Source organism: Myotis lucifugus, unplaced genomic scaffold (genome assembly GCF_000147115.1).
Source record: "Myotis lucifugus unplaced genomic scaffold, Myoluc2.0 scaffold_110, whole genome shotgun sequence".
NCBI classification, from domain to species: Eukaryota; Metazoa; Chordata; class Mammalia; order Chiroptera; family Vespertilionidae; genus Myotis; species Myotis lucifugus.
Genome location: NW_005871158.1, coordinates 2,145,355 through 2,172,635, shown reverse-complemented (window position 1 = coordinate 2,172,635; position 27,281 = coordinate 2,145,355). Strand labels below are relative to the sequence as shown.

At 41.7% G+C, this 27,281-nt stretch overlaps 1 pseudogene; it reads left to right on the top strand.

Annotated features, from left to right (window-relative positions):
- Positions 1-27,281, top strand: part of LOC102420671 — a 98,476-nt pseudogene that overhangs the window by 23,332 nt on the left and 47,863 nt on the right.

Here is a 27,281-nt window from a genome sequence, read left to right as displayed (position 1 = left end):
TTTTTTCTCCTAGCCCCCTGCCTCCTCAAGGTTCATCTGCTCCCGGATTGCAGAGATGTCACGGGTGACTGTGAATCAGCTCCTGCTCCATCCCTACACTCGGCTGCCCTCTGATCTGCCTCTGCCTAACCCTGGCCTTTAAAATGCCCCCTCGACGCCCTTGGTCAGCTGGAAGCAGTCAGAATGAGTTGGCATCCTCTATCACCAAAAGGCCAGGATGTTAGATCAGAGAGAGCCCAGGATCGGATGTGTGATGCAGACGTGTGATGAGATAATGGACCCTACCTGGCATTTCTAACATCAGCGTGCCAGACACAGATACTGGCTTGTCCTGAATCAACACGACCCCCACACAGATACTGACACCTTCCTGAATACCCCTGCTAACCCTCTGCAGCGGAAACTTCCTCAGCTGAATACCTCAGTTCATGTCCCCACCCCTCACCCAACCGCAGTATAAAAAAAGCGCCCCCCTCCCTGTTGGCGCGGATCCACGGGCCCTGTCTTTGGGGTTTGTGGTTGCCCGGGGATGCAGAATAAAGCCTTTTCCTTTTCTTTCTTTTCTGATTCACTCGACTCTTTATTTCTTATGCCGCATCCTGAGCCACTAACCTAACAGACTAGAAGAGATTATCCAAGCAAAGATATATAGAGAGAACTGGGCTATGAGAATTTCCAGCATTTCAAAGTTGGGCAGAGGAGGAAGGGCCAGCAAGAGACTGGTTGTTATTTTACAAGACAGTGATGTCATAGAAGTCAAGAGAAGAAAGTTTTACAATGGAAAGGAAGTGGTCCAAACGATGGCAAATGCTGCATGGAAGTTAAGTAGTGAGACACAGAAATGGCCAATGGATTTGGCAACACTGCAATTATTAAAGCCTCTGGCAAGTGTAGTTTCAGCAGTGTGTAGTATGGCAGAAAGACCAAGTGTATTGAAGAACAAAAAGATGTATGTATATGTAGGGACAAGTCTTGAGGTTTTGTTTCTTCTTTTTGTTAATTTCTTGGGGGAGGGGTTGGAGTGGGAGGAGGGAAGATGGCTAGAGTGGGTCAAGTAAAGAAGGAAGTTTTTTCTTGTTGACGTTGTGTTCGTAGATAAAAGTTTATATTATAATGGAATGATCTAGTACAGAAAGAAAAATTGTTGATGTTGAAGAAAAAGGGAATATCTATAAAAATAAAATTATAGAGGAGGATGAAGGAATGGATCCAAAGCATGGAGAGGGGAATGAGCCTTTGAAAAGAACCCGGTTTCCTATTCTTTTAACAGGAGGGAAAGACAAAAAGTTAATTCAGGTGCAGATGGTTTGTGTGTGGATGACAGGATAAGGTAGTTCCTACATGATCACATCAATTTTCTTAATAAAACATGAGATGAGTTCTTTAGCTGAGAGTGAGGCAAAAAGTGGGTATTAGTGGGCAGAGAAATGAGAAGAAGTTCAGAGATATCTTCTGGGAATGAGAAGGTGAAATGAGGAAAGACTGTGGTATTGCCAACAGGGCTAAGTGTTCGTTTCCAATTTGTGTCATGAATTTAAAGTGTGTCCAAATGAGCTCTAGCCAGGTTGGCTCAGTGGATAGAGTGTCGGCCTGCAGACCAAAAGGTCCTGGGTTTGATTCTGGCCAAGAGTGTGTACCTCAGTTGCAAGCTTGATCCAATCCTCAGTCCTGGTCTGGGCTTGTGTGGAATGCAACCAATTGATGTGTCTCTCTCACATCGATGTTTCTCTCTCTTTGTCTCTCCCCCTCCCTTCCACTCTCTCTAAAAATCAATGGGAAAATGTCCTCAGGTGAGGATTAGCAAAATAATAATAATAATAAATAAAGTGTGTCCAAATGGCATAGTAGTATGATTTTTTTCTCAAGTAAACTTCAATCAAGAGAATGCAGATATGGAAAAAAAAAAGTTGGATGTAATAGTTGAAAGGATGAATATCACACAGAGAGAGGGGCCAATGAGGCTGTTTACAAGGAAGTGATTGTAATGATGCACAATGGAATCTTTGGGAGGCAAGAAGGAAAAGCTTTAGGAAGATAATAAATATTTATATATAGATAGATCAATCAATAGATTAAAGAATGCTGAGAACAATGGATTGGAACTCTGTCTGTAATCTAAGAATTGGTATAATGGAGGTATTTTGAGTTGGAAGGATAAAGATAGTATCTGGTGCAAGGAGCAGTAAAAATGGGGATTTCAGAGATAAGAACATTCCAGAGGGTACTTAAATTTGCTGGAGGGAAATATCTATTTTTGTGTGAAAAGAGATTATTTTGACTCTAAAACCTATTCCCAGGCCAGGGAAAAAATTTTCCTTCATCAACTTTCTTCCCAAGCAGTGAATAGTACTCCTCCTTTGGCCTCTGTTAGTATGCATGCCTCCATTTCAGCACACAGGCATAGGGAAGACATACAGTCTTGACCTCCACCCCAGTCCTACTGAATCAGAATCTACAGTACAATAGGGTTCCCAGGTGATCTGTATGAACTTTAAAGCCTCAGGAGCACTGTTCTAAAACCTTGGTTCCCAACTTTGCCTGCATATTAGAATCATCTGACAAGCTGTTAAAAATCTGAAACAATTACATTTCTGGGGATGGGATCCAAGCATCAGATCCATTTAAAGTCCCCCCATTTAACTCTAATGTGAAACAAGGCTGAAAAACAGAAATTGGTCACATCTATATATATAAAAGCCTTAGCTACCATTCCGACCAATCGACTGAACTAGTCAACCAGTTGCTAAGACACTCACTGACCACCAAGGGGCAGACACTCAACACAGGAGCTGACCCCTGGTGGTGAGTGTACTCCCACAGCCAACCTTCTGTGGCTGGCCAACCTCCTTTGGTCTCTTCCTGATCATCCACTGGGCAAGGGACCCTACCTGTGCACGAATTCGTGCTCCAGGCCTCTAGTTACTTTATAAAGCCTATTATCTTTGCCAAAGTTATTTTCCCCATTTAATCATATATTTACTTGTAGAATCTTTAACTTCTTTGTATCTTTTTAAAAAATATATTTTTATTGATTTCAGAGAGGAAGGGAGAGGGAGAGACATAGACAAATCAATGATGAGAGAGAATCATTGATCAGCTGCCTCCAGCATGCCCACTAACTGGGGATTGATCCCACAACCTGAGTATGTGCCCTGACTGGGAATTGAACTGTGACCTCCTGGTTCATGGGTCAATGTTCAGCCACTGAGCCACACTGGCTGGGCTGCATCTTTTATATCAAGTGCACAGAAAAATGATGGCTTAGAGGAAATTAAATTGATACAGATAAATAAATGGCAGCATTTTTTTTTGAACAGCTGAATTGGAAGTTGAAATTTCTTGAAAGATTCACACAACAGTATATGAGACAGGACTAGCAATTCTAGTCTTTAGGTCCCAATGCTTGTGCATTTTCCAATGAAGGAGGTAGTGAGTGAGAGGGACAATTAGCCATTCTCTACCTGTCTTGGGTTTGTGTGTATCCAGTTGTGTTAGAAACTCTAACTTGAAAAAAAAACCAAGGAGAAAAACCAAGATGGCGGCATAGGTAAACACGGGAGTTTGCTGCCTCGAACAACCACTTCAAAAATACAACTAAAAGACGGAACGGACATCATCCAGAACCACAGGAAAGCTGGTTGTTCTACAACTAGGAGGAAAGAGAAAAGCATACCGAGGCTCAGAGGAGGCGCAGTGCTGAAGTAAAATACTAGGTTCCGGAGTGCATGCGTGAGTGGGCTGGAGGCTGAGGGTGCGGTTGTCGTTTTCAATCAGGAGAGGAGTCTCAGGCTCTGAGCTCCAGTTCCGGGCGAGTCTCTAAGGACCCAGACTCATATGGGAGAAGCGGGACTGTCTGGCATCGCTCAGAACCCTAAGGCAGCTTTCTCTCCGTGGGGCTTGCAGCGACTACTGGGACACTGAGAAGCAGAGCCTCTGAGGGCAAGACTGAGAGCAGCCATAATTTCTAACCCCGCTCTGTTGATCCCGTGGGACCCGCCCCGCCCAAGCCCTGCAGGGAGGCTTTTGCTGGATAGCCTCAGGCAAAGGCTAGATTAGCACCTCCCTAGAGATCCAGGAGCCAGGGAGCCCAGAGGTCAGAGTGGGACCATCCAGCTTGCAGCTCCGTGGAACCATAAAAGACACACTCAGGGGGCAGACTCAGTGAGCACCAAAGCCCCATCGAAGCAAGTCTAGCCCTAGAGGGGTGTCTCCAGCACAGAAATTCTCCCACCGCAGACACAGCTGATTCTCACAGCCAATTGGCGTGGAGGTCAATTCCTCACAGTGATAACTACAACAATCAAGGCTTAACCACAACAAGACTGTGCACAAAGCCCACAAGGGGGTGCACCAAGAGTGTCTACCTCAGGTAATTGGGACACTTAGCACAGAAAGGCACTCTATCGACACAGTGAAGCATAAAAAATGCCGAGACAAAGAAACAGGACACAAACGACAGAATTGGAGGAAAGCAAACTGTTGTATATAGAGTTCAAAACCACACTTTTAAGGTCTTTAAAGAACTGTTTAGAAGCCGCCGATAAATTGAGTAAGGCCCTCGAAAAGACTGGTAAGACCGCCGATAAATGTAGTGAGATCCTCAAGAAATCTAATGAGACCCTCGATGTTGTGATAAAGGACCAACTAGAAATTAAGCATACACTGACTGAAATAAAGAATATTATACAGACTCCCAACAGCAGACCAGAGGGTCGCAAGGATCAAGTCAAAGATTTGAAATACGAAGAAGCAAAAAACACCCAACCAGAAAATCAAAATGAAAAAAAAAATCCGAAAATATGAAGATAGTGTAAGGAGCCTCTGGGACAGCTTCAAGTGTACCAACATCCGAATTATAGGGGTGCCAGAAGATGAGAGAGAGCAAGATATTGAAAACCTATTTGAAGAAATAATGACAGAAAACTTCCCCTACCTGGTGAAAGAAATAGACTTCCAAGTCCAGGAAGCACACAGAACCCCAAACAAAAGGAATCCAAAGAGGACCACACCAAGACACATCATAATTAAAATGCCAAGAGCAAAAGACAAAGAGAGAATCCTAAAAGCAGCAAGAGAAAGAAAATCGGTTACCTACAAGGGAGTACCCATACGACTGTCAGCTGATTTCTCAACAGAAACTTTGCAGGCCAGAAGGGAATGGCAAGAAATATTCAAAGTGATGAATACCAAGAACCTACATCCAAGACTACTTTATCCAGCAAAGTTATCATTCAGATGTGAAGGCCAGATAAAGAGCTTCACAGATAAGAAAAAGCTAAAGGAGTTCATCACCACCAAACCAGTATTATATGAAATGCTGAAAGGAATCCTGTAAGAAGAGGAAGAAGAAGAAAAAGGTAAAGATACAAATTATGAACAACAAATACACATCTATCAACAAGTGAATCTAAAAATCAAGTGAATAAATAATCTGATGAACTGGTGATTGTAATAGAATCAGGGACATAGAAAGGGAATGGACTGACTATTCTTGGTGGGGGGGGGGGAGAAAAGGGTGTGGGGGTGAGTGAAGAGATTAGACAACAATCGTGCACCTATGGATGAGGACAGTGGGTGGGGAGTGAGGGCAGAGGGTGGGGTTGGAACTGGGTGGAGGGGAGTTATGGTGGGAAAAAAGAGTAACTAATGTAATAATCTGAACAATAAAGATTTTTAAAAAAATTTAAAAAAAAACCTCTAACTTGTCCTGAAGCAATTATCAGCAGTACTTTTCACCCCCTCTCCCCCTTAACACAGCACCCTCAAAAAACTTTCTACACCCGATTGCTAAGTAAAGCAATTTCCATTCAACAAAGAATTATTTATTGCAGCCCTCCAAGGTGAGCAAGAGTGAATTCTACAGTGGTAGAGTCACATGGTCTGGGTAAAAGAATAAACTTTATTGGGGAAAGTTATTAACTAAGGGTTAGCAAGAGAAGCCACAGACCTGTCGTTGCCAGTGAGATTGTGGGTCTGTGCTGCAGCCAAGGTTCTCCTGCCCTCCTATTGTTCTCCTTTCTTATAGGGAACAATCTATGAGTGGGCTCCAGACTACTTTTGGGCACCAGACAATCTGTAATTAGATGCCAAGTGATTATAGACAACTCATCTGGGGAAAACCAGGTGTCTAGCAAATGGAGACTTCGGGGCTGTGGAAATTTGAGTTGGGTAGAGCTCAGAGAAGACTCCTAACATTTTAATGAATGTATTCATTCAATAAATACCTTCTCACACTCGGTGTGCCTAGCAATAGGATAGGTTCTGTCTATGGACATAACTAAGAAGAAGTCTCCTCTCTCAAGTAGCTTGGAAGTTTAAGGGTTGAAATGGACAGTTTCTAGGCTCATCGTTCACAGCCCAGGTTTAAGTGCATCTTTCTCAGGGAGGCCTCACCAGTTGAGTAGGTTAGGTCTCCAGGTGCATGCTTTCATAGCATCCTTTATGCCTTCTTTTACCACATCTACATATATAAAACCCTAATATATAAATAGACTGAACGGGGAAACAACCTAAAAATTGGTAGCTATGACATGCGCTGACCACCAGGGGGCATGCGCGGAACATGGCAGGCATCAGCAGCAGGTGGCAGAGTGTGGAACATGGCGGACCTCGGCCACTGTGGGATGGTGGAGCAGCTGAGCAGGTGCACCAGACCAAGGCGGGGCACCAGTCACTGTCATCAGGCCGAGCCTCTGGTGGTTACTGAAAATTCTTTGCTCCCATGTGCCACGGTCCCACCTGGTGCTCACACCTGCTGCCGGTGCCAGCCCCACTTGCACCTGCTGCTGGCACTGGCCCCAATCGCTCCACACTGTCAGCCAGTGAGAGCGGGGCGGTGCCCCGCTGTCAGCGTGGCAGTGGGGGTGGGGCTGCTGGCAGACAGGGGACTGGGGGCCACGGGAAGAGGTGCCGGGCAGGGGCACGGAGGATGGGCCAAGACCTGCCCCTGTGCCCACCGCAGCCTCGTGGCCCAAAAGTGCTTTCACAGTTCCCCTAGTTTTGTTATAATTGCTTGTTAATGTCAATCTTCCTCATTAGACTTGTTATTTCTACTATGATATGAATGAGGTCTGTATTGGGCATGCTTTTTAAAGCTGGACTGCCAGGGTGACCATGGGCAATTTAATCTTTCTGGATTCAATTGCTTCATTTATATAAGGGCGATAGTAAGAGTATTGACTTTATAGAGTTGTTGCTCAGGTCAATGAATTAATAAATGTCTATTATTTAGAACAGTTTCTGGAACCTAGGAGGAGCACTAGCCAGGATGACAACAGTGATGATGAGATTCCCTAACATAGCACTTGCTCTATATTAAGTTGGTCAGTAAATATTTGTTGAATGTTATTGAATTTGTCAAATACATGAATGAGTAAAATGGGAATAAGTGCACAAAAGAGGGAGTTCACCCTGAGTTAGGGAACATTTTCTGGGGAAATTGAAGTCCAAGCAGGGTTTTGAAAAACTAATAGGACTTCACCAGGTGAAGAGAGGAAGGCAGAGGCATCCTCTTAGGCATAGGCAGACAATGAGGACTGAAACAGACAAATGTATTCAGGCAGCTGTAAGTTATTTGGTATTATTTCAGCACAAACAGAGAAAGTTTGGTAGGAATTGAGCTAGAGCAGTGGTTCTCAACCTTCCTAATGCTGCGACCCTTTAATACAGTTGCTCATGTTGTGGTGACCCCCAACCATAAAATTATTTTCGTTGCTACTTCATAACTGTAATTTTGCTACTGTTATGAATCATAATGTAAATATCTGGCATGCAGGATGTATTTTCATTGTTACAAATTGAACATAATTAAAGCATAGTGATTAATCACAAAAACAATATGAAATTATATAGGTGTTTTCCGATGGTCTTAGGCGACCCCTGTGAAAGGGTCGTTCGACCCCCAAAGGGGTCGCGACCCACAGGTTGAGAACCGCTGAGCTAGAGAGTACACAGGGACCTCATCATGAATCTTATTGTGTGACATTCTAAAATGAGCATGATAGAGAGCTAATAAAGGGAGTTAAGTGGGGAAGAGAGAGAAATAAACTTGAGTTTTATTAAGATCACTTTGAGGAGAGTGTAGAAAATAAACTGTAGGAGGAAGAGGCTATAAGCTGGGTGAGCTATTCAATAAATGTTTAGAAAGAGGGCAAGAGCGAGAACTTGAAATAGGTGACCTGAAATGTCTCTTTGGAAAAGCTTCCATATTTGAGTTTACTCCTGCATGAGGCTTGACACTGCCTGCAAGGCATTTCTACTTTGTTTGTGTTTCTCTTTGAGAAATGTTGAAAGGAGAGCAAGCTTCTAGTTTGTTTATGAACCAAAAGATTTACAAGAAAGCAAAAGTAGCAACCCTGTTCATATCGCTGATGTGACCACAAGAATTTTGTTTCTAGTGTTGCCAAGTGTGGTCTCCTTTGCAAAAGAAAACAGTTGAAGCACTAATAACTAGGTCAGTGATTCTAAAGAGTGGATGTAGAAACAAATTAGCCAATGAAAACTGCATCCCTTCTTCTGATGTAGCCATTATGGGGAGAGGTGCGTTAGTGAGCAGTGGGGTCCCTGTTAGGGGGCGGGGCGGGGTGTCGGGGAGAGGACAGCCTGAACCTTGGACACAGGAACTTCCTATGTGTATCTTGCTTGTCTGGGTGATGGATTGAGACTTGATTCTGTCTTTTTTGGCTTTCCTCCCGAGGATGAGAATCAGTAGTAGTCAAAGTCGTGGTCCAAGAAGGGTCACTAACATGGCACTTTGCTCCAGACACACCCCAACACAAGACAGTATGCTGCTCTGGGTCAATGTGGGGAGAATACGAACAAACAGAACAGGGACTCTCTGTATACAAGGTGTGGACTCACGTCTAGAGTCTGACAGCTGGTGGCACTACTTGCTTTTTGGCCTTTTGCTCCTCGAGAAAATGGGCCTGTTTGCTTTTAAGAATGTGGTGGACAATTGAGACAGAATTGGAATGAGTGGTTCCAACTTCCAGCCCTTTCCTCAAGGTTCTACTATAGGTGAAGTAGGTAGATGATATGTAAGCCTAGTCTTCCATTAGAATAGTGGGGGAAATGGGCATTTATAGGCAAAAGAGCATAGTACTGGCATTGAGGGGCATACATTCCAGCAACTAAACTAGGGGACTTCCTTCCCTTCCTAGCATGCTGAACAGAAATTAGGGAAGTTCAATAGCAGAGCTATAAGGGAAAGCCTCCAAGAATTCCCTCTCAATCCCATTTTATCTATATATGAATTAATGGTGTAATGAGAGGAAGAGAAGGGGATATATTTAATGGGCACTGTCATAGGCATTGGCTCATAGTAAGATCTTAATGTGTTATCTCATTAATTCTTTTCTTTATTGGATCTATTTTATGGACCAGGAAAATGAGCTTTAGAAAAGGATAAATTGCTGACAATGTTTGAGCCCAGGACTCTTTGATTGCAAAAGTCTTGATTTATATTAGACCTGAGCTACATTAAAAAATTTTTTTTATTGTGGTAAAGTACATATAACCTTAAATAACTTAACCATTTTTAAGTGTTCATTTTAGTGGTATTAAGTATATTCATATTGTCGTGTAGCAGTCACCACCATCCATCTCCAGAACTCTTTTCATTTTGCAAAACTGAAACTCTACCCTTACTAAACAGTAACTCCCCTCCCTGCTTCTCCCAACTCCTTACAACCATCATTTTTTTTTCTCTGTTTCTATGAATTTGACTCTAGGGACTACATATAAGTGGAATCATACAGTATTTGTTTTTAGTGTTTGGCTTATTTCATTTACATAATGACCTCAAGGTTCATTCATATTGGACAATCAGAATTTCCTTCCTTTTTGAGGCTGAATAATACAGTAGTCGCCCTTATTCATGGGAGATATGTTCCAAGTTCCCCAGTGGGTACCTAAAACTGCGCAGCCCCAACCCCTATATACACTAATAGTATGTGGGGTTTTTGTACATACATATACTTTATGGCTTCTCTTCTGGTATATCTGAATTGCCAGTGTCACTACTCTTGCACTTTGGGTGCCATTAGTAAGTAAAATAAGGGTTATTTAAATACAAGCACTGTGATACCACAGCAGTTGATCTGATAACCTAGGTGGCTACTAAGAGACTAATGGTCAGGTAGCATGTACACTGTGGAGATGCTGGACAAAGGAATGATTCACATCCTGAGTGGGACGGTGCAGGATGGTATGAGACTTCATCCTGCTACTCAGAAAGGCACACACTTTATTTATTTATTTTTAATTAATTTTTACTTATTAGCTTTAGAGAAAGAGGGAGGAAGGGAGAGAGAGAAACAACTGATTTGTTGTTCCACTTGTTTATGCATTCATTGGTTGATTCTTGTATGTGCCCAGACTGGGGATTGAACCTGAAACCTTGGCATACGGGGAGGATGCTCTAACCAGCTGAGCTACCTGGCCGGGGCTAGAAAGGCACCCACTTTAAAATATATACTTGTTTATTTCTGAAAATTTCCATTCAATATTTTCAGGCTGCTATCGACCAAGGGTAACTGAAACCATGGAAATTGAAACTGCAGATAACGAGGTACTACTGTATTTCATTGTATACATACACCACATTTTTAAATTTTATTTTAGAGGACATTTATTAAAGCTTGGGATAGTGAAACAAGGAATGCTTAGGTTGACAGGAGAAAGACTAGGTGGGAAAAATAAGCCTCGGTGGGCTGCTTTAGCTCACTAAGAAATCAGAGAAAAGGGGGCCATGGGGACAGGTTCAAGGGGTTTGCCTGGGGCGAACTGCCGCTGCCATTGCTGCCCTGGGGGGAAAGGAGGGGTGGGGAAGGTAGGGGCATGCTTCTGGGAGGGAGAGCATATCCATATACCACATTTTGATTATCCATTCATCCATCATGGAACCTTAGGTTGCTTTTCACATTTTAGATATTTTGAATAATGCTGCTATGAACATGGGTGTACAACTATATCTTCAATAACTTGCTTTCAGTTCTTTGGGGGTAGATACTCAGAAGTGGAAGTGCCAGATCATAGTGTAATTCTATTTTTACCTTTTTGAGAAGTCACTATACAGTTTTCCACAGAAACTGTACCATTTCACACCCCCACCAACAGTGCACAAGTGTTCTAATTTCCCCACACCCTTGCCAACACTTGTTATTTTCTTTTTGTTTGTTTTGACAGAAGCCATCATAATGGGAGTAAGGTTGTACCTCATTGTAGTTTTGATTTGCATTTCCTAAATGATTTTTAATGTTGAGCATCTTTTCAAGTACGGGTTGGTCATTCGTATGTCTTCTTTCAAGAAATGTCTATTCAAGTCCTTTGCCCACTTTTTAATTAGATTTTGTTGCTGAGTTTTAGGAGTTCTCCATATATTGTGGATATTGATCCCTTATCAGATATATGATTTGCAAATATTTTCTTCTATTCTATAGCTGTCTTTTTACTCTGTTGAGAGTGTCTTTTGATGCATGAAAGTTTTTCCTTTTCATGAAATCCAGTTTGTCTATTTTTTCTTTTGTTGTCTGTGCCTTTGGTGTTGAATTCAAGAAATTATTGCCAAATCTAATGTGGTGAAACTTTGCCCTTTGTTTTCTTTTAAGAGATACGTATTATTTGCAATGTTTCCTATGCAAAAGGGAATCCAGCTGCCTCTGCCATGTAGTAGTTTGTTGAGAGAGAGACAGAGAGAGAGAGAGAGAGAGAGAGAGGGAAATGTATATAGTTTTAGCTCATATGTTTAGGTTTTTTTAAGTTATTTTGAGTTAATTTTTATAAATGATGTTAGGTAAGCATCCAACTTTACTTTTTTGCATGTGGAAATCCAGCTTTTCCAATAGACCTCAGCCATATATATATATATCCTATATAATAAAAGGGTAATATGCAAATTGACCCTAACAGCAGAATCACTGGGAATGACTGGTCACTATGACACACACTGACCACCAGGGGGCAGATGCTCAATGCAGGAGCTGCCCCCTGGTGGTCAGTGCACTCCCACAGGGGGAGCTCTGCTCAGCCACAAGCCAGGCTGATGGCTGCCAGTACAGCGGTGGTGGTGGGAGCCTCTCCAGCCTCCTCAGCAGCACTAAGGATGACCGACTGCAGCTTAGGTCTGCTCCCCACTGGCAAGTGGACATCCCCTGAGGGCTCCCGGGCTGCCAGAGGATTGTCTGACTGCCAGCTTAGGCCTGATCCCCCAGGGAGTGGGCCTAAGCCAGAAGGTGGACATCCCCCAAGGGGTCCCAGACTGTGAGAGGGCACAGGCTGGGCTGAGGGGACCCCCCCCCCTCCGAGTGCACATATTTTTGTGCACCGGGCCTCTAGTGTGTGTGTGTGTGTGTGTGTGTGTGTGTATGTATAGTTTTATTCAACATAACTAGCAAATACATGGTTCAGATTACATTAAATTTGTAATTCATTTTGAAAGTATAAGTAATCGTATGCTCTTTTATTGGAAAGAAGATACTGATTTTTGTGTTATTGCTTTGTAGCATAGTTTAAAGAGATAAAAATCTCACAGGATTAGATAACAACAAACAAACAAATACATACAGATTTCAAGCACTCTGGAATAAACCCTGATATTATTACTAAAATTTAGAGACACTCATAGAACTAAATTCATACCTTAAAATTTTAAACACAAACTTACGAAAGCTGAGATATTCTTTACATGAACTGGGCTCCAATATAAAGTAAAATACTGTTAAGACTGGGAGGTCAAGGAGCAAGCACTGTGATGCATCAAGTTTCAACTCCAGAAACTGAAACTTGCTCGCATCTGGTACCACTCTGAAATGGGCTGACAAGTCCAGTTCAGCCATTAATGGGAAAATATCCATTACAATGACATTATAATGATTTGACTTTCAATTCTTGTTATCGTTAAAGAAGATGATTTAAAGTTTTGAAAAATCCCTAGAAATTTTAGGTTCAGGGCCTTTGTGTTAGTGCCCTTTTTCTGGAAAAGAAAAATGCTGGAGAGTGCATTTTTAAAGTGACATATCAATACTGTATGAAACTTTTAGCATTCCTGTATGTTTAACATTCCAAGGTAAGATTATAAATAGTCAAATATTTTAAAACATATTTTTATTGATTTCAGAGAGGAAGGGAGAAGGAGAGAGAGATAGAAACATCAATGATGAGAGAGAATCATTGATCAGTTGCCTCCTACACGCCCACTACTGGGGATCGAGCCTGCAACCAGGCATGTGCCCTTGACCGGAATCCAACCTGGGACCCTTCAGTCCGCGGGCCAACGCTCTATCCACTGAGCCAAACCAGCCAGGGCTAAATAGTCAAACTTTATTTTAAAAACTTTAAAATGTAAATGCCCGTTATTTTAAAGACAGTTTATCAAGATATATTTTAATACAGCAATATAACTTATGTTTAGTGCTAGTGGTTTTTCATATTTAGAACAGTTGTCTTCTCTGTTTTACGTTTTAAATACCAAATCTTGTCTTAAAGAAGAATTGTTCAATTAGGTTGTAAATCTCTGCCCCTCCACCCACCAAATACTAAAATAGAATTTAAAATGGAGGCACAGGCACAATTTATTCTGAAGTTTTAAACACAATGGTAAACTTAACTCTCAAAAATTTGATATTGGAGCATCAGGGGACTGTGAAATAGTCTGTGAGCCAAATCTACCTTGCTTCCTGTTTTTGTATACATGGCAAGCTAAGAATAAATTTTACATTTTTAAATTATTGAAAAAAAAAATTAATAATATTTTGTGACACATGAAAACCAAATTTCAGTGTCCACAAAGAAAGATTTATTGGAACACAGCAATGCTCATTTGTCTATGTATTGTCTATGGGTGCTTTTGCTGTACAATGACAGGGTTGAGTAGTTGCCATAGGGATGTATAGCCCAAAAGTCCACAATATTTACTATTGGGCCCTTTGTGAAAAAAGTTTGCCAACTCTGGAGGATCACCAAAGCAACTTGCATTGTGGTATGACCATACAAATTAAATGTCATTGAGGGGTGCAGAAGAAATCTCTACCATGCACAAATCAGCTATTTAAGAGGACAAAGAAAGGACACAAATACTTACTGTAGCTTTATCTATATATATAAAATCTATATATATAAAAGGCTAATATGCAAAGTGTCCCCTTGGGAGCTCTACCGAGAGACCAGGAGTTCAATCGCTCACTATGACATGCACTGATCACCAGGGGGTGGCACAGAACATGGCGGGCGACCAATGGTGGCATCAGGGCACTGAGGGAGCAAGGGAAAGGGAAGGAGGAGGTGGGAGGCAGGGAGGCAGGGAGGCAGGGAGGTGGGGGAACCTGATCAGCCCTGATCTTTGGCCACGCATAGGGACCCTACCCATGCACAAATTTCATGCACTGGGCCTCTAGTTAATTATAACAGTAAACAATTTTGACTAGTACTTTGTAATGGTAGTTTTTTTTTCCCCTTGACAGAAGAGCTTCACCCTCTCCAGGTGAAAAACTATAGAAGACAGAGATGGAGGGACTGTGGCACGAATCACATGCCGACATCTTTGTGACAATAGATGAACTGCCTTTGGTGTTTAATTTTGACAGAAGGAGGGAGAAATCAGCAAATACGCAGCGCCTCTTTAAAATGAAAGCAAAGATGCAGTGAGTCTTTCCTTCCTATGCTCTTATAGGGGGAATGGGTTGTGGTAAAGCCAGTAAAATTACCTGGACATTCTTTAATAACAATGATTCTAATCTTTCTTAACGATTTAAGTCCTACTTATGTGTTACTCATACATTCTAAAACTTTCTCACTCACCCCATGAAATGGATAGAATAATTTTATAATTGGAGCAAATTTTAAAAAGATATATCATAAACTTTTTTGGAGAATTTTATGACAGCTCTTCAGGAAGCTGTAAGCTCCTCTGGGTGTTCTGATACTACGGTTATATCCTCACTGTCTAAAATACCCACTGCAGTCTTCCTTCAAAATGAGGTAACTATGATTTCAGAATATGATATAGGGAGCTAAAGAGCATCTATTACCTACTAGCCACCCCTGAAGATGGGGAGCTATATGCTTTGAAAATGTAGAGCCACCATCTCTTTTGGCCATTACATGGCTAAGAAAATGGCAGAAAGTGACAACCAAAAGCAAAAGAGAAGGGAAAACAGAGGCCCAGACATAAGGATGACTGATACCTTCTTACATGTGCTATAATAAAGCATAGCATCCCAAATAAACAGCAATGTTACACAAAAAATTAAGATAAAAAACTAATATATTCTAATTTTTAGATCATATATGTAGAAAATAATTGATTCTATAAACACTCCTTTTCTATATATCAAGAAATCATACTCTGTGATCTCTGCTAGGCTCCACTATCTCAATATTTCTGGGCAGATGAAGCACATCTGGAACTTGTCAAAGTAAATTAACTTTACAAGATAGTTCCTTGTAGCAAGACCCCTGGCCGATGCATTCTTTCCACCGTATTTCCACTGCAGTTTACCCATGGATAGTCACCATTAATATTGAAAATGAAGAATAATTTCCCTTAAACTTTACATTTTGCTTGAACACAGGGAGCACTTCATTGTAAAAATTGGTCTAACAACCAGCATTCCAATTTTCTTTTCCTATTTATTTATTTTTGGTAAATCTTGAGTAGGCAGCTATAGAAATGAATGTGTTCATGAGATATGCCCACTTCTCTCTTCCATGCCATTTTGTAGTTATTTTACACTTGCTCTTTTTCACTAGGAGGCTAGGAGGTCTGATGAAACACATTAACAGAGACTAACCATTCTACTTAAGGCCGCTGAAAAGCAGAGGTATTCTGTTGGAACCCAGGATCCCAGACTCTGCCATACACCTTAGTCCCAACACTGATGCAGTAATAACTCGTAATGTACAGTAAATATTCTGTACATTAACTTATGAGAAAATAACATTTGTTAAAGCCAAGACATATAAAATGGTGTCTTTGTCTGGGTTCTCCTTAGGCCAGTAACATTTATTAAACAGTATGACTCCAAGGAGCAGGCATACAAGGCAGGAAGGAGGAGAAGCCATGACAAGGATGTGTTAAGTGCTTGGTGATGCTATGGGTGGTTGGCTCATGATATCTTCTGAGGATGCTTTTGAAATGTTATAGAACTTTCCACCTGGGTTTAAAAGCAGCAGCAAGTATTTATCCATTGCTAAATACTGTTCCCCATTGGTCAACTCCCAGTACCACTCCAGGTGGCACCTATCAGTGCTGATGAGGTCTTATGGGTGTTTCACAGGTAAGTGTCAGAGTCACAAGAGCAGATGCTTAGTGACATTTCATAGGTTGAAGCAAAGGTAATATCCAATTACTTCAGCACATGCTCTGGCTGGGTGGCTCAATGGGTTGAAGCATCCTCCCGTACACCAAAGGGTTGTGGGTTCGATTCCTGGTCAGGGCGCATGAGTTGTGGGGGTCGGGGGAGAGCAACCCATTGGTGTTTCTCACATCAATGTTTCCCTCTCTCTTTAAAATCAATAAACATATCCTCAGGTGAGGATTAAAAAAATTGCTTTGGCAAAAAAATTAGTTGAGGTCAGGTTGGAACAAGTTGCAAAAGCAGGAAAGAAAAGAGAAAATGATTAAAAACAACTTCCTATGAGTGATAAAAAGAGGGGTTTTTTTGTTTTGTTTTGTTTTGTTTCGTTTTGTTTTTGGTACACAGGGGCATTGAGCAGGGAAGCAAGTAGCCTAACATGAACCAGGCAGGCATTGTGTTCTTTTTCGCAGAAAGGTTTTACTGTAATTGTCCAATAATCCTGCTAGGCAGGTAGTAAAGTAGGTTTTTCTTTTTTTCAAACATAGCGTGATGGTTAATTTTATGTGTCAACTTGACTGAGCTAAGGGATGGCCAGATAGCTGGTAAAACATTATTTCTGGTATGTCTGTGAAGTTGTTTCCAGAAAAGATTAGCATTTGAATCAGTAGACTGAGTAAAGATCACCCTCACCAAATTTGGTGGGCACGATTCAATCCATTGAACAAGAAATGAGTAGACCAAAAAGGTGGAAGAAGGTGAACTTGCATTCTCTGCTTGAGCTGGGACGTCCATCTTCTGCGCTTGGACACCAGTGCTCCTGGTCCTCTTCCTCCTACTTCCTACGTCACACATCTGGTACCAGCTTGGACTCTAAGTTTGCAGTCTGGTCGTATAGCCTTGCTGTTCAATATGTGCTCCGGGAACCAGCTGCATCAGCATCACACGGGAACTGGTTAGAAAGGCGGGTTCTCAGGCCCCATCCCAGACCTACCGAATCAGAATCCACATTTTAAAAAAGATGATCCCTGTGCACATCGAGGTTTGAGAAATGCTGCCTCCAGGGCCCTCATTTAATAGGATTGGCCCAAGTGATTTGCAGACTCACCCAGACAAGTCTGATCAGCAAAAGGAGCCACTGCTTAGACTGTGCTCCCTGGTTCTCCAATTAAAAAAACAAAAACATAACTTTATAATATTACCAAACTTTGGAAACTAAAGGCAGAAATTTCTGTTTTATAATAGAAAGGAAGTCACTATGTTTTCTCACTTGCTTTCCCATTTCCTAATGCGGCTTATCACTTTTCCATTCAGTGGCACCTCCCAAATGTTTACATTTTTTATGACAAATTTGGAGGGGTGCTATTTTATATTTTTATCCACTTAGAAATGCTCTGCTTATAAATTTTAGGAGAGACAAGAAACGTACGAAAGAGGTTATCTGGACTTTCCTTGGACTTAAGGTGGCTTGAGCCTTTGGAGCTGGCGAGACACTCCTTTAGAAAGCCATTCCCCATTTGCGCTGCCGGGTGCCCAGTTGCCCTGCCTTTCAAAGGACTGCAGTTGTGGTTGGACAGCATCAAACATATTTGGCAAACTGTGTGGGGCAGGTGAGGACAGGAGGCTGTTTTCCAGCAGGGCATGGCAGCCCCTCATTCATCACCTCCCAGCAGGATTTTAAGAAAGGAAAATACAAATGTTTAAACAGTAGCTCTGTGGGCGAAAACTGAGCAAGAAGTATTGGGCTGGCTGTTCTCTTCCTTCCACATCCACTACCCACCCTGCCCCGCTCAGCTCTGTGCCCTGGGAGGCTGCTCTCTGCTGACTGGACCACATCATCCAGACTCCCTGGCCCTCCAGACACTGGGCAAGGTGGGTTGACAGGCAGGGGAGAGGTGAGGAGGAGAGGGAGGTTGGAGTTTCATTTCCCCAGGTCCCTCCCTGCTGGGCTGTGTTCCTAAGGCCACAGGTCTCTCAAATAGCTCCTCTCTCACAGTTTTCATTCTTACCAGGTTCCAGGAACAGCTCCTTCATTCACCCTTCTCATCTGGAAAATGGAAAAGGTACCCTGTCTCCTCACTCCATCCCTCCTGCTGTTGTTAGTGACCCAGCAGGTTCATTAGCCCTTAATTCTCATCACAGTCCAATGGATACAGACACTGGGGGCTGAGGGCATGAGTGGGGGGATGGGGGACAATAGGGGGATAAGGACACATTTGTAATGTCTTAATCAATAAAGGAAAAAAAATTTCCCCAAACACCCTTTCAAGTATGCTTTTGTCCCCTGCTCCCCCCACCCCCAACCCCACCCAGGACATTAAGCCTTAAAAATATTTGGTACTTTTTCTTTTTGAAGTAATTCTACCTCTAAGACTCTCACAATAATCAGAGTTACAAAGATTTATGACTTCACCTCTAGAGGTGCTCCCCACCCCCATCCTTCACTGTATTATGTTCTGGTCACAGTGATTGCTTCAAAAGTAGCCACATGACTTAAGCATATGCAATCATGATGAATTTCAGGTCTCAGGCTTATTGCTTGGAAATCCCCTGTCAATGAGGGGGATGCTCTCTGTCTTCCAAATCAGGAGGCACAATGGAGAAAGGGAAAAAATCGCATCTCTGATGACAGTCACTGGCTTCATTGAAGCCCATTCCCGTCTACCCCCGCCCCCTTTTAAGACAGCTTTATTGAGGTATAATGACATATCACACATTATAAATATTTGAAGTGTATAATTGGATGAGTATTGACATATGTATATCCCATTAAAGCCACCACCACAAAGGTTCCTCCTGCCCCTTCTCAACCCCAGGCAACATGTGATGTGTTTTCTTTCACTGTGGTTTAGTTGCGTTTTCTGAATTTTATGTAAATAGAATCATACAAATGTACTTTTCTTGGCCAGGCTTCTTTCAATGAGCATAATTATTTTTAAAATCTATATCAAAAGTTTATTCCTTTTTATTGTTGAGTAGTATGCCATTGTATGGAGAGGTTGGAGGTTTGTTTTTCCATTTAGTTGATGGAGATGGACATTTGGGTTGTTTCTAGTTTGGGGCTATTCCCAATAAAACTGCTACGATCATTTGTGTCCAAGTCTTTGCATGAGCATATATCCCTTTTTTCTTGGGTAAATACCTAAGAGTAGAATGGCTGGGTACAAGGTAGGTATATACTTAACCTTTTAAGAAGCTACCAAACTGTTTTCCAAAGTGGCTGACCATTTTACACCAGCAGTTATGAGAGTTCCAGTTGCTCTACATCCTCACCAGTACTTGGTATGATTACTCTTTCTCATTTTAGACATTCTAATAGGTGTATCGTAGTATCACTTTGTGCATTTCCTTAACGACTGATGATGCTGAGCATATTTTCATGTGTTTTTATGCCAAATGTATATCTTCTTTTATAAAGTATTTGTTTAAATCTTTTTTCATTTTTAAAAATTAGGTTGTTTTCTTTTTCATTTTTTAAGAGTTTATTTGAGCCAAACTGCTGACATATGCTGGGGAGTAAGATCTCAAATGTTCCTGTTTTCTTATTATTAAGTTTTGAGAGTCCTTTATGTATTTTAGACCAAAAACAACAACAACAACAACAAAACGGGGACTTCATCAGGTATTTAATATGCAAATATTTTCTCCAGCCTGTGACTGGTCTTTTCATTTCCTTGACATGTGAGTTACAGGAGCCAGTAAATCTCCTTTAGTGTTTAAGGCACTTTGAGGCCTAAAATTATAGGCTTATTTGTAATATTTAAAATCTGGAAACAACCTATATGTTTAATAGAAAGAGAATAGTTAAATAAAGAATGAAACATCAAATGGGTGATTATACAAACTACATAAAAAATGAGAAAGATAAAAGCAGCCCTGACATCAGAGAGCTGGCCTGGAACCATTGGCTAGGCCTACTGTTCCCTGTTGAACATAAACAATTTCATAAAATAGCAACATTAGACAAGGGCACTCTGCAACTGGGATGGATCAAGGCAAAAAAAATAAGACCACTCCATCCTTATGTCAGAACAAAATATGAACCTTGTCCAGGTCACAAAAGTAATCAAACATTCACTGATGCTGGTTAATATGAGTGACTGCTTGAACTCCCCTCACTCCTCCCATCCCTTCCCCCACTCCTCTCTTCCCTTCACCCCCCCTTATCCTCCCTCTTCTTCACCTCTGCTTCCATTCTCACACCTTCTCTGACTCTTCTGCCTCCCTCTTATAAAAACCCGTGTGATTACATTGAACCCACATGGATAGCCTAGGGCAGTGATGGTGAACCTATGACATGCGTGTCAGAGGTGACACGCGAACTCATTTTTTTGGTTGATTTTTCTTTGTTAAATGGCATTTAAATATATAAAATAAATATCAAAAATATAAGTCTTTGTTTTACTATGGTTGCAAATATCAAAAGATTTCTATATGTGACACGGCACCAGAGTTAAGTTAGGTTTTTCAAAATGCTGACACGCCGAGCTCAAAAGGTTCGCCATCACTGGCCTAGGGCCTAGGCTAATTTTCCCATCTGCAGACCCTTAATCACACCTGCAACACTTCTTTTGCCATGTAAGGTAACATTCACATGCTTCAGGGATTAGGAAATAGAGATCTTTGAGGGAGCATTATTCTGTTTATCACACCACATAGTAGGGTTATTGTGGAGATTAAACAAGAGAATACATGTAAAATGCTTAGCTTGATGCAATTTTAAGCCTAGGGTCTAGGCTTCTGAAATTCATAAGCTGAGAAGTATTATTTGCAGCCTGCTGTCATCTTTTTTTAAAATACATTTTTATCGATTTCAGAGGGGAAGGGAGAGGGAGAGAGAGATAGAAACATCAATGATGAGAGAGAATCATCGATCGGCTGCCTCCTGCATGCCCCCTACTAAGGATCAAGCCCGCAACCCAGTCATGTGCCCTTGACCAGAATTGAACCCGGGACTCTTCAGTCTGCAGGCCAACGTTCTTTCCACTGAGCCAAACAGCTAGGGCCATCTTATCTTTGAGGCAATGCATATCTCATATTCTACCTGCCACCTGAGAAAAGAGAAGGGTTGTGAGGTTATGAGGAAATGTGGAGTAAAATGTGTCTGTTAAATTGCAAAGATGCATTCCTGCCAAGCCTGTAAACATTTCCCTTTTTCCTGAATTGGTCCACATGCTAAGAAACTTCCTCATTATTGGATTAATTGGCTTTAAGTCCATTCTTGCTCTATTTTTCACTAACACTAGGATCTTCAAATTTAGGTCATCTTTTCTGAGTGAGTGTGAACTCATCTGGGACCCCCTCTCTTTTCCTCTCTTTCCACTCTTTTCCTTTCTTCCTCTCCCTTCTCACTAAAATCCCTGGGGAATCACGTAAACGCCAGGAAGGGGAGCATGCAGTCGGGTTGGAGCACAGCTGGAACTGGCATCCTAGAAGGGACTGCTCATTTGTGTTGGGCAGTGCCAACCCCACACCCCACAGTGAAAAGTAAATATCTTATGGCACTGCATTAACACTCGAGAGTATGAGCATTTCCAGGTGCCAGTGGAGAAGGCCTGGAAAGTGAAACTGAAGTTTGAGGGAGTCTTGCCTGGTTCATCTGAGTAGAGCCAGCTGGTTCTCGTGCAGTCCTCCATAGCTGTCCTGGCTTCACTGTGCTCAGGCAAGGCTGCAACTCATCATCTCTAAAAATGACAACAAATGGGCAGCATTCTGTTTTTTTAAAGCCAGGGAGGAAATTCTTTTACAATGCTGGGAAAATGGAAGAATGTATTCCCCAAAGTGGGGTCAGGAAGTCCCAAGGGGAGAGGAGCTGTGTCTCATTTTGTGAAATGATCTCTGGAAATTAAAGATGTGAACCTTGTGGGAACTGAGGGATAGCACCAAGGGTAAGGCTGAGCACTGAAGACAGGAAGTAATTGTCTCAAGAAAAAAAGATGAGCCATTAATCTTAAATTGTAAGCAGCTGTGGTGTATCTGGACCATCACTGACAAATTGTTAGGAGACAGTAATAAGCCTTGGCACTTAACCACTGATCAATAATTGTAAGGATCACCAGTTATTGAGTTGCTGATATGTTCAGGATCCAGTGCTTGGTACTTATTTATGTTATCTTTAATTCTCAAAAAATCTTGAAAGACATTATATTATTATCTTGTTTATGCATTCCTCGGCTTCAGTTTTTTTTTAATCTTTAAAACTGAAGTAACATTTGTCTTATAATATTGCTGGGAGAATTGAGTTTAAAAGTATATATCAAACTGTCTGGCATTTAGCAGGTCCCCAATTTATATTTGTGAAATTATTGTTGAATCAGGCAGAAAAGATGAAAATGTGCAGAATATTTTGATTGAATATCTGATTTGACAATTGTCCCGGGCCTGCTACATTATGCCCCAATACAAACAGAATTGAATTATGACCTTGACTTTAGGATGGCTTTAGTGTAGTGGGGAAGACAGAAAAGAAAAATCACTGATTAAACAAAAAAGTTACTGATTAAACTTTAATACTATATATTTTAGGACAGGATGCTAAAAAAAGTATTTCCAAAACCAAGAAGCACATAAGTGGACTTTTAAAAGGAGCAAGTGGAAATTGGCGCACGCGCGCGCGCGCGCGCGCACGCGCGTGTATGTGTGTGTGTGTGTGTGTGTGTGTGTGTGTTTTGTCCTTTCCATTTATTTGGGGCAAGAATAACCACCACTAGTTTTATACTGCAGGGAAATTCCTATGTGATATAGCTGAACAAGTAGTCAGGAGCTGAATCATGTTGGCTCTTGTACACCTTTCTAAGAAGTTTAATTTTTATGCTGAAAGTACTGGGGCATAAAGGATTTTTTAAAATCTATATTTTTGTGTTGTTTTTTAAATTTAATCTTAGAGAGACAGGAAGGTAAAGAGAGAAAATCATCGATTTGTTGCTCCACCTATTTATGCATTCATTGGCTGAGTCTTGTATGTGACCTGACGAGGATCTAACCCACAACCTTGAGGTATTGGGATGACACTCTAACCAACTGAGCTACCCTGCCAGGGCCAAGTCATTAAGGATTTTGAAAAAGATATATTCTGTTCAGATTCATGTCTACAAAGATTAGGTAACACTATGGAGGGGAAAGGCACAATACTAGATGCAGGGAGAGTTAGGAAACTAAGAAGAGGCAGTATAGTGTAGTGGTTTAAAATATGAGCTCTGGCCTGGCTGGGTGGCTCAGTTGGTTGGAGAGTCATCCCTTGCACCATAAGGTGTGGGTTCAATCCCTGGTTGGGGCATGTACAGGAAGTAATTGCTAGATGTTTCCCTCTCTCTCTCCCATCCTCTCTCTCTCTCAAAGAGTATGGCGGAACAACTAAAACAATCAGAATGACCTGTGGCTATGAGGCACACTATGGCAGCCAACCAGCCTGATCGGCACCCACCCCTCCCACCCCGGCCCAGCCTGGCCCCTGATCGGCCCCCAACATCCCAATCAGGGGTGGGGCCGGCCAGCCAACTGCCCATGGTCCCTCCCCCTGGCTGGCCCTGCCCCCAATCGGCTCCCACCCTGATTGAGGGTGGGGCCTCTTGGCCAACCACCCACAACCCCTCCCCCTGGCTGGCCCTGCCCCCGATTGGCCCCCCTCGATGGGCAGTGGGGCCAGCCACCTGTGGCCCCTCCCCCCTGCTGGCCCACTCCGATGGGCCCCCCATCAGGGCAGGCTGGCCAGACTCAACCCATGCACGAATTCGTGCACTGGGCCTCTAGTATATATATAAAATATGAGCTTTGGAGACAGATGCCTGGGCCCAGATATGCTAGCTTCATCATTTTCTAGTTGTATGGCCATGGATGATTCTTTAAACCTCTTTGTGTCTCAGCTTTCTCATTTGTTAAATGGGGATAAAGATAGTACCTACTTCATAGGATTGATGTTACAGTAGAAACAGTTGATAGATACAGTGAACAGTACATTGCCTCCCACATAATGAGGTCCAAATAAACGTTAGCTTGTTGTTATTATTATTGTTTATCATTATAATTATTATTACCTATCTTATATAATAAAAGAGAAACATGTAAATTGACCATCCCTCCACTACACTCACCAGCCAATCAGGAGTGAGTATGCAAATTAACCCAACAAAGATGGCAGGTTAATTTGCATACACAGGCACCAGGAGGAGAGCAGAGCAGGAGAGCCGGTGGCTTGGGGGGAAATGGCTCCCTTGGTCGCTCCCCCCAAGCTGCTGGGCGGAGAGCAGAGCGGGAGAGCTGGCGGCTTGGAGGACTTGGCAGAGTGGGAGGCCATGGGATGGAGACAGAGCAGGAAGGGAAAACTAAGAGCACGGGGAGCACCAGAAATTCTGAGAATAGTAGTTCTGGTGGCAGCCCCGGACCAGAAGTGGAAGCTCAGAGTGCAGGGAGGACCAGGAATGCTGGGAATCGTAGTTCTGGTGGCAGATGGATCTTCTAGACCAGTGGTTCTCAACCTATAGGTCGAGACCCCTTTGGCAGTTGAACGACCCTTTCACAGGGGTTGCCTAAGACCATCCTGCATATCAGATATTTACATTATGATTCATAACAGTAGCCACATTACAGTTATGAAGTAGCAATGGAAATAATTTTATGGTTGGGTCACAACATGAGGAACTGTATTTAAAGGGCCAGAAGGTTGAGAACCACTGTAAGCTTTTATTGCATTCCTTGATTCTTTTTTTAAAATATGTTTTATTGATTTTTGATTTTTTTTTTTTTTTTTTTACAGAGAGGAAGGGAGAGGGATAGGGAGTTAGAAACATCAATCAGCTACTTCCTGCACACCCCCTACTGGGGTGGGGATGTGCCCGCAACCAAGGTACATGCCCTTGACCAGAATCGAACTTGGGACCCTTCAGTCCACAGGCCAATGCTCTATCCACAGAGCCAAACCGGTTAAGGCACATTCCTTGATTCTTGTCTTCTTCCATCTCCTTCCACCCTCCAGGACTGAAATCAGGCTCTTATCTTTGTTTCTTTTCTTCTTTTTCTTTAAAAACAAAACCAAAACCAAAAACCAAAACCTGCCCTGAATCTGTTCAATTCAGCTCAGGGCCTAGGTTTTGAAACTCAAAAGCTAAGAAGAGACTCTTTCAAAATCTACTTTCTTCTGTAATTCCTCCTCCCTGAGGCAAAAGGAGGGAAAGTGTCAGAGAAAAATCTTCTATTACTATTCCATAAGTATCATCCCGCCACATTTAAACAGAGTCACTAGGCCATAACCTACAATCTCCTTTGTCTTTAGTCTTTGAAAGTCTCTCATCTTTTCCCTAGTAGTTGACGAACATGTTGTATGTAATGTTGGAAGGCAGATAGATGATTTATTGATGTTGGACATGTCAGCAGTGCTGAAGGTTACCAGTGCAGAAATCTCAAGGAGAAGATGAAGCCAGTCTCTTTGAATTAGGAGGAAAATTAGTGTAGGAATAAAATATGGACTTCTCCTCAGTACCACCTCAGTGCCATGGGGGTGTGACAAGGCTGAAATTGGGAAATGTCCATGGGAAGCTGCAATGGGAGAAGGGGGTTGTCTCCAGCTAGACTAGGAGCAGCACCCACTGGTGTGCCTGAGATGGTCCTACTTTATGCCTCATTTATTCCTCCTTTTCTCACATGCCATCTGGTTAGTGCTCCCTTTCTCTCTCCAAACTCTCATGGCTTGGACAATAAATTATGTGGTCACCCCATTTCTAGCTTACATGTAAGTCTGTTCAAATGTTCCCATTTAGAACTAAGCTGTAGACACCAGAAACCTTAATTATCAAGGTTTTTCCTCATGTAATGCGATCGATGAAATCACCCAAGACTCGGATCAAGGAAGATCTTTGTTTATAATTCTAAGACTGTATACGTTAACAGCATTATAAAAATACAAACATCATAATTTCAATATTAAGGGTATATGCTACTTAGCCATTTCCTCTTTGTTTCACTATCCACATCTATCACTGTGGTTTCAGAACCCTTTTCCCATTCAATTTGGAGTGCCAAAGATAATCTCAAATCACCTGATGTTCTATGTTTCATACCAACATTTTTAGACTTCTTAATTATCCATGAATAAAATAAATATATACCACCTAGGTAAAATCCTCTTTTTCAACCATTGATGCGATCTTTCATTAGGATAGTTTTTAGCAAAATGATCAAATTTGTGTTTGTTAGCCATAGATAGCACATCTGTATGTGTTTTCGGTGTCTGTGAAGCTGATTAGATTCTGAAGACCAAAAATAAGAAATCTGAAGCCAAGGTAATTCCTAGTAAATACCAATTTTCTGCTGCAGTCCACTACCCTGGTCCCTGAAACTCCTCTTGCTTTCTTCGGAATTAGGAGATCAGGTCCTAGAATGGTCAGAGGAGAGTCAGCAGGCCAACTCGGCATCTAGAACCGGATGAGCTAACTCTAAAGTTTAGAACAGCTCTCTGCCTTCTTGTTACTAGAGGATTTCATTGGTTGTCCTCATTGGAAACCTTTAGTTTTATGGAGGAAATATTGTGTTATTAGAAAATGTGGTTCTATTATTTTATTAATTTAAATAAGAATTTTATGTGCATGCATTACAGCTCCTCTTTTAAATATATACCACTCTACCTTTATAATATATTTATAGGTCACTTTTGAAGAAAACATATATTGACTCTGCAAATTTATGGAGGCCTATTATTCAAGCGATTTTAAGAGATCCCATAAGCATTGTAAAATAACTCTTAAAAATATTTTTCAATATTTCAAAATAAAATTTAATTGTTCTTTCCTTTGAGAACCTTGTAGAACATGGTAAAGTTGATATTTTAAAATTGTGAATATTTACATTAAAACTGGATAATATAATTTATAATCAAATTGTTATCAAGATAAGAATATAAAAATAATATGAGTAGTTTTTTAAATTAAATGATGCGTATTCTTATAATTTGTTCTCTTTTGTTTATTGAGTGGGAAAGTTATCATTAGAGACCATTAGAAG